At 42.8% G+C, this 7,598-nt stretch overlaps 1 long non-coding RNA gene across 1 annotated transcript in view; it reads right to left on the bottom strand.

Annotated features, from left to right (window-relative positions):
- The window catches only part of LOC311017717, a 77,955-nt gene that overhangs the window by 7,561 nt on the left and 62,796 nt on the right, over positions 1-7,598 (bottom strand). The window contains exon 2 of the long non-coding RNA XR_014597655.1: positions 6,746-6,839. This is a non-coding gene — a long non-coding RNA (uncharacterized lncRNA). The remainder of the gene's footprint in view (positions 1-6,745; positions 6,840-7,598) is intronic.

The raw sequence follows: 7,598 nt of genomic DNA, 5'->3' as shown, positions 1-7,598 counted from the left end.
CCTGTGATAGACTGGTCAGCTGTCTGTCTCTACATGTCAGCCCTGTGATAGACTGGTCAGCTGTCTGTCTCTACATGTCAGCCCTGTGATAGACGGGTTACCTGTCTGTCTCTACATGTCAGCCCTGTGATAGACTGGTCAGCTGTCTGTCTCTACATGTCAACCCTGTGATAGACTGGTTACCTGTCTGTCTCTACATGTCAGCCCTGTGATAGACTGGTCAGCTGTCTGTCTCTACATGTCAGCCCTGTGATAGACGGGTTACCTGTCTGTCTCTACTTGTCGGCCCTGTGATAGACGGGTTACCTGTCTGTCTCTACTTGTCGGCCCTGTGATAGACTGGTTACCTGTCTGTCTCTACATGTCAGCCCTGTGATAGACTGGTTACCTGTCTGTCTCTACATGTCAGCCCTGTGATAGACTGGTTACCTGTCTGTCTCTACATGTCAGCCCTGTGATAGACTGGTTACCTGTCTGTCTCTACATGTCAGCCCTGTGATTACCTGTCTGTCTCTACATGTCAGCCCTGTGATAGACTGGTTACCTGTCTGTCTCTACATGTAAGCCCTGTGATAGACTGGTTACCTGTCTGTCTCTACATGTCAGCCCTGTGATAGACTGGTTACCTGTCTGTCTCTACATGTCAGCCCTGTGATAGACGGGTTACCTGTCTGTCTCTACTTGTCGGCCCTGTGATAGACGGGTTACCTGTCTGTCTCTACATGTCAGCCCTGTGATAGACTGGTCAGCTGTCTGTCTCTACATGTCAGCCCTGTGTTAGACTGGTCACCTGTCTGTCTCTACATGTCAGCCCTGTGATAGACTGGTTACCTGTCTGTCTCTACATGTCAGCCCTGTGATAGACTGGTCAGCTGTCTGTCTCTACATGTCAGCCCTGTGATAGACGGGTTACCTGTCTGTCTCTACTTGTCGGCCCTGTGATAGACTGGTTACCTGTCTGTCTCTACATGTCAGCCCTGTGATAGACGGGTTACCTGTCTGTCTCTACTTGTCAGCCCTGTGATAGATGGGTTACCTGTCTGTCTCTACATGTCAGCCCTGTGATAGACTGGTCAGCTGTCTGTCTCTACATGTCAGCCCTGTGTTAGACTGGTTACCTGTCTGTCTATACATGTCAGCCCTGTGATAGACTGGTTACCTGTCTGTCTCTACATGTCAGCCCTGTGATAGACTGGTCAGCTGTATGTCTCTACATGTCAGCCCTGTGATAGACGGGTTACCTGTCTGTCTCTACTTGTCGGCCCTGTGATAGATGGGTTACCTGTCTGTCTCTACATGTGTGTGTGTTATATGCAAGACGAGCAAAAGTTCACCATTCACAGTTGTTTTGAAGCCACAGGCTAATCAAAATTCTGACGCTCATTGAATACAGTGCCTTGAAAAAGTATTCATACCCCTTGAACTTTTTCACATTTTATCACTCTACAACCACAAACTTAAATGTATTTTATTGAGATTTTATGTGATAGACCAACACAAAGTAACACATAATTGTGAAGTGGAACGAAAATGATACATGGTTTACAAAAATTTAAGTAAATAAAAATCTGAAAAGTGTGGTGTGCATTTGTATTCAGCCCCCCTGTGTCAATACTTTGTAGAGCCACCTTTCGCTGCAATTACAGCTGCAAGTCTTTTGGGGTATGTCTCTACCAGCTTTGCACATCTAGAGACTGACATTTTTGCCCATTCTTCTTTGCAAAATAGCTCAAGCTCAACCAGATTGGATGGAGAGCATCTGTGAACAGAAACTTTCAAGTCTTGCCACAGATGCTCAATGGGATTTAGGTCTGGACTTTGACTGGGCCATTCTAACACATGAATATTCTTTGATCTAAACCATTCCATTGTAGCTCTGGCTGTATGTTTAGGGTCATTGTCTTGCTGGAAGGTGAATCTCCTTCCCAGTCTCAAGTCTTTTGCAGCCTCCAACAGGTTTTCTTCCAGGATTGCCCTGTATTTAGCTCCATCCATCCTCACATCAACTCTGACCAGCTACCCTGTCCCTGCTGAAGAAAAGCATCCCCACAGCATGAGGCTGCCACCACCATGTTTCACAGTGGGGATGGTGTGTTCAGGGTGATGAGCAGTGTTACTTTTCCGCCACACATAGCGCTTTGCATTCAGGCCAAAAAGTTCAACTTTGGTCTCGTCTGACCAGAGCACCTTCTTCCACATGTTTGCTGTGTCCCCAACATGGCTTGTGGCAAATTGCAAACGGGACTTCTTATGTCTGTTTTTCAACAATGGCTTTCTTCTTGCTACTCTTCCATAAAGGCCAGATTTGTGGAGTATGCGACTAATAGTTGTCCTGTGGACAGATTCTCCCACCTGAGCTGTGGATTTCTGCAACTCCTCGAGAGTGACCATGGGCCTCTTGGCAGCTTCTCTCACTAGTGCTCTCCTCGCTCGGTCTGTCAGTTTAGGTGGACGGCCATGTCTTGGTAGGTTAGCAGTTGTGGCATACTTCTTCCATTTTTGGATGATGGATTGAACAGTGCTCCTTGAGATGTTCAAAGCTTTGGATATTTTTTTATAACCCAACCCTGCTTTAAACTTCTCCACAACGTTTTCCCTGACCTGTCTGGTGAGTTCCTTGGTCTTCATGATGCTTTTTGTTGACTAGTGTTCTCTAACAAAGCACTGAGGCCTTCACAGAACAGTTGTATTTATACTGATACTAAATTACACACAGGTGGACTCTATTAACTCATTAGGTGACTTCTGAAGGCAACTGATTGCACTGCATTTTATTTAGGGGTATGAGAGTAGAGGGGGCTGAATACAAATGCACACCACACTTTTCAGATTTTTATTTGCTTACATTTTTGTAAACCATGTATCATTTTCGTTCCACTTCACAATTATGTGTTACTTTGTGTTGGTCTATCACATAAAATCTCAATAAAATACATTTAAGTTTGTGGTTGTAGAGTGACAAAATGTGAAAAAGTTCAAGAGGTATGAATACTTTTTCAAGGCACTGTACGTCACATGACCTGCGTTACCGTACTCGTCTCTCTTGTTCCGCGAAGCCGTGATGTTCGGTAAAAGGAGACACCACCACGGCGTTATGCCACAAAGCAAAGTAATTTATAAACGGTACGATGGCAGCATTTTGGACTCTCCTTTCCGTGATTACGGTTCAATCTTCTGTGTAAAAAAAAGAATGTATCACTGCTGCTAGGGGCTGCTATGGCAAGTGCAACGCTAGTGGAAAAGGTTGATATAAGCAGTTCGGTCTGGTCTTTGGCTTAGTGTCAGACCGGTTTGAAAATGTTTAAACTGGCCCAAGCCTAGTAGGGAGAAAAATATATCCGTGTATATAAATATTGTCTTCCTTTTAGTGCTACTTTGACATTATATTTCCTGTTCCTAATAATCTTAGGTAGAAATCATTTGTTGGCTAAATTAAAAAAAAAAGACGCACTGGTCTGTTTGCATGATCATAGAGGGAAAAGAATGCCACCCACAGAAACTCAAAACTGCAAATACAGAGAGTCCAAAAATGAATGTCAATGAATGAAAAGAAAGAAGGTAAATAGTGAGCTGAATTCAGCAAACAGACTGAAACGATTATTCCAATGAACGCAGGTACAGTTTGTTCAACCTTCCACCTGATGCTTCTATTATTAGATACTGTGTGTGTGTGTGTGTGTGTGTGTGTGTGTGTGTGTGTGTGTGTGTGTGTGACATCGCTTTCCGCTTTCTTTTTGTTTGTTCAGATCCTTTCTGAAGGGAATAAGGGGAAATACCACGAAAAACCCTGTGGAACTACACTGTCGAATCTCCCAGTTCCAACTCGTTAATCTATAGGACACCGCTTCATACGTGTCACCAACATGTATGAAACCACCGACATGCAAATACTGACTCAATAGCATAGCGCCAACTACTGGCAACAGGAAGTTCATGTTGTGTGTTCTACATTTGACATGCAGCAACATGATGTATGTTTATCTTCTCTAGCACCACATTGGAAACAGGAAGTGATGCACAATGTGCATTACGCCATTTCCCATGCCACACGGGGAAATACTGTCTAAGGCTCACATGTACATGTAGCCTTTTCTATGCATTTTGGGCCTCGTCCATGCCAAAATGGTGTTTTAACGTCACTGAAAACAGATTTTCAAGGTAAGGCATAACTCCCATAATCACAGAAGTGCATGGCAGCATCAACCGCCAGTACCATGCCGAGCAGGAAAATAAAACGGTTGTGTGTCTTTCGTACATATACTAGTTCTTTTATTGTTGGTATTGGTTTGTTCGTTGAGTCAGAAATCAGATCTTTCTCTGTGCATCATCAGATAATACTGAGATGTGGGTTTCTGGCAGGCATGTGACTTTCCTGCACTCAAGGTCAACAACCTGGCTTTGCTGACTGGTTCAGGGAGCCCTGATAGCTTTAGATAAAAATGACTTTTTCTGGCGACAGGAACTCAAAATACTTGTTTTGCTGTTGAAATCTGTGACTGTGGAGTGTCTGGGGACTTTCAGCAGTTGGTCGTTTATACTTTTACTGATAAGATTAGCTTGATGTCCAGGGGTCATGGTTCTCTGTTAATAACCTTGCTGCTCCAGCTTGGAATACATTTTCTGTTTGTTCTTCTTTTCTGTACACACATTTTAGTGTTATCCTCAAGCATCAACTGTGATATTAAAAAGCAACAAGTTTATCCAAATGTTGGTAAATTTCTCATGTCTATAATGCATTTTTAATATGCTTTTAATGCATTATAATCTGCTTATAGCCCAGTAATTATAGTTTAAAGCATTCATAACATATCTATCATGACATATTATAAAGCATAACAGCATACTATATAGTATATATACTATATATATACAGCTCTGGAAACCACTTCATTTTTTTCTTGCATTAGCATCTCTACATGTATGGCAGATATTACAATGCCAGTGTCTGTTGAATTCCAACATATCCACACCTAGTTAATGAAGTTGTGATTAGGTCATCACCTGAACCAAATCTTATTTAACAAGGAAAATAATAAAAACATAAAGGATGTCAAGTGACCTCCAAAAAGAATGGAAATGGCAGCTGGGGTGAAGTGTGAACAGTTGGAGACTAGAGGCAAGACTTTCATGCAGAGCCAGAAAAAAGCCTTTCATAAATGAGAAGCAAAGACGAGCCGAACCATAAGGACTGGACCATAGAGGACTAGAGTAAGGTCATCTTCTCTATTGAGTCCACATTTCAGCTTTGCCCAACACCTGATCCTCTAATGGTTAGACGGAGACCTGGAGAGGCCTACAAGCCACAGTGTCTCACACCCACTGTGTTATTAGGTGGAGGTGATGATGATCTGGGGTCCTCAGGAAAGCTGGAATCAGGTAGATTTGTCTTTGTGAAGGACGCTTGAATCAAGACCCGTACAAGATTATCCTGGAAGAAAAGCTGCTTCCCTCTGCTCTTAAAATGTTCCCCAACACTCAGGATTGGTTCTTCCAGCAGGACAATGCTCCATGTCACACAGCCAGGTCCATCAAGGTGTAGATGGAGGACCACCCGATCAAGACCCTGTCATGGCCAGCACAATCTCCAGACCTGAACTCTGAAACCTCTGGAATGTGATCAAGATGGATGGTCATAAGCCATCAAACAAAGCCAGACTGATTTAATGTTTTGACCAGGAGTAACATAAAGTCACCCGAGAGCAATGTGAGAGACCGGTGGAGATGCCAAGATGCATGAAAGCTGATTAAAAATCATATTCTTGGGCTGGATTTGGCAAAAGGGTCAATTCCACTTGAGTTAAATGATGATGAAATTATTGTTACAGCTGTGAACAACTGGGTCACAAGCGCTGTGGTCTAAATTTGTGAAAAGGATATTTTGGTGGACAAAATAGGTGTTAGACATCTGATTCAATAGAGTGAGACATGCAGTGTACGGATGCACCCATTTCATCTTGTGTAAGGGGAACCTCAACTCAGCATGTACAAGGCTGGTCTGTCAGCAAGAAGTAGGGGAAAGGTCTCACCCGCCCAGCGCCGCCTCTTTTCTTCCCTCAATCCATGTCTCTCTCTCTCTCTCTGTCTCTCTCTCTCTCTCTCTCTCTCTCTCTCTCTCTCTCTCTTTCTCTCTCTGTCTCTCTCTGTCTCTCTGTCTCCTGTCTCTCTCTCTCTCTCTCTCTCTCTCTCTCTCTCTCTCTCTCTCTCTCTCTCTCTCTCTCTCTCTCTCTCTCTCTCATGCATTGGCAACTTCATTTTTTCTTTTAAAGAATCCTTTTATGGTTGCATCCATCAACTGAATGACAGCTGTAGCATAACAGGAAAGAAAGACAGAATGGAATAGAAAGAAAGAAGGAAAACACAAGACAGGAGGAAGAAGTAAAGGACAAGAAGAAATAGAGGATCTAAGAAAGACATATAGAGGGAAGAAGAAGTGTAGGGAGGGGAGTGAAGACAGAAGGAGGGAAACAAGGAAATAAAGACGGATGGGGGAAAGGAAAGGAAGAAAGAGCCTCTGTAAAAATAAATAAAGCAGGAAGGAGTGAATGGATAATGGAAGATAGAAAGAGAGAAAGGAAGAAGGAAGGAAACAAGAAAAGGATGAAAGAACGAATTAAGGAATGAGGAAAACAGGAAACGTTTAAAATAGTGTCAGCACATGCACATGCACTTTAACCTAATTGAATCACTGAATGGTTCTCCTTGTGATAAACAGTTTGACAGTGTCTAATCTCATGCAGAGACCCACCTGAAATCAGCTCTTCACCCTCAGTTTAATAAACCGGCTCAAAGATACAAACTGCAGCTCTGCAGAATCCTGACATGAATTAACCCAACATCTGCTGGTTCCCCTCTGAGGGGAAGTACCACGCATCTTTGGGTTTCATGTGCACCAAAGGAGTGGCCTGTGTTTTTGCCAGAGAGTCAAGTAGCATCCAAGTAAAAAGGTCAGCAGTTGTTTTTACCTCACAGACACACAGCTTCTTTTAGCTCCGGTGTGACCTATATTTAAGGTGGATGTAGATCAAGCAGAGGGATTCCTTCCATCATGACAGTGCAGATTTTTCTACTATCCTGGGATTATCAGTAATATATTATTCACAGCCTCTGCCCAGTTAATGTCAATCCAGCTGTTTTCATCATAAGTACTCACACACAGAAGTAAGTCACAGGGATGATGTATTTTTGTAGGGAAACCCCATCAACAAGAGGCCAATGGAACTTTTTATTTGGATTTTGGATTATTGAAAAAAAACAACAAAAAAAACAAGCCTTGCGGCAAACACAAGTCTATGACATTTACTTCGACCAGAAGTGAAAACATTGACTGTAAAAACAAAAAAATTGTGTCAATGATGGGAACTGGAAATGCAAAAATACAAACTCTTGAGTATGGTACATGTAGGGTTTTAAGACTCATTGCTGCACCAGTCTATTATGTATGCTATAAAAAGTGACGCATTTTTCATCATAAATCAACCGGTCACGTTTTGTGGAATGGACACATTCAATACATACGTACTGTATACTGTAAACCCAGGATGGCAAACTTTATTTCTCCTTCCAACCTTGACAAAGGCAGCGCATACCAGATGCACTCC

Source organism: Eutrigla gurnardus (assembly GCF_963514095.1).
Source record: "Eutrigla gurnardus genome assembly, chromosome: 8".
NCBI classification, from domain to species: domain Eukaryota; kingdom Metazoa; phylum Chordata; class Actinopteri; order Perciformes; family Triglidae; genus Eutrigla; species Eutrigla gurnardus.
The sequence above is the reverse complement of the archived record's forward strand: the minus strand, read 5'-3'. Positions and strand labels throughout refer to the sequence as shown.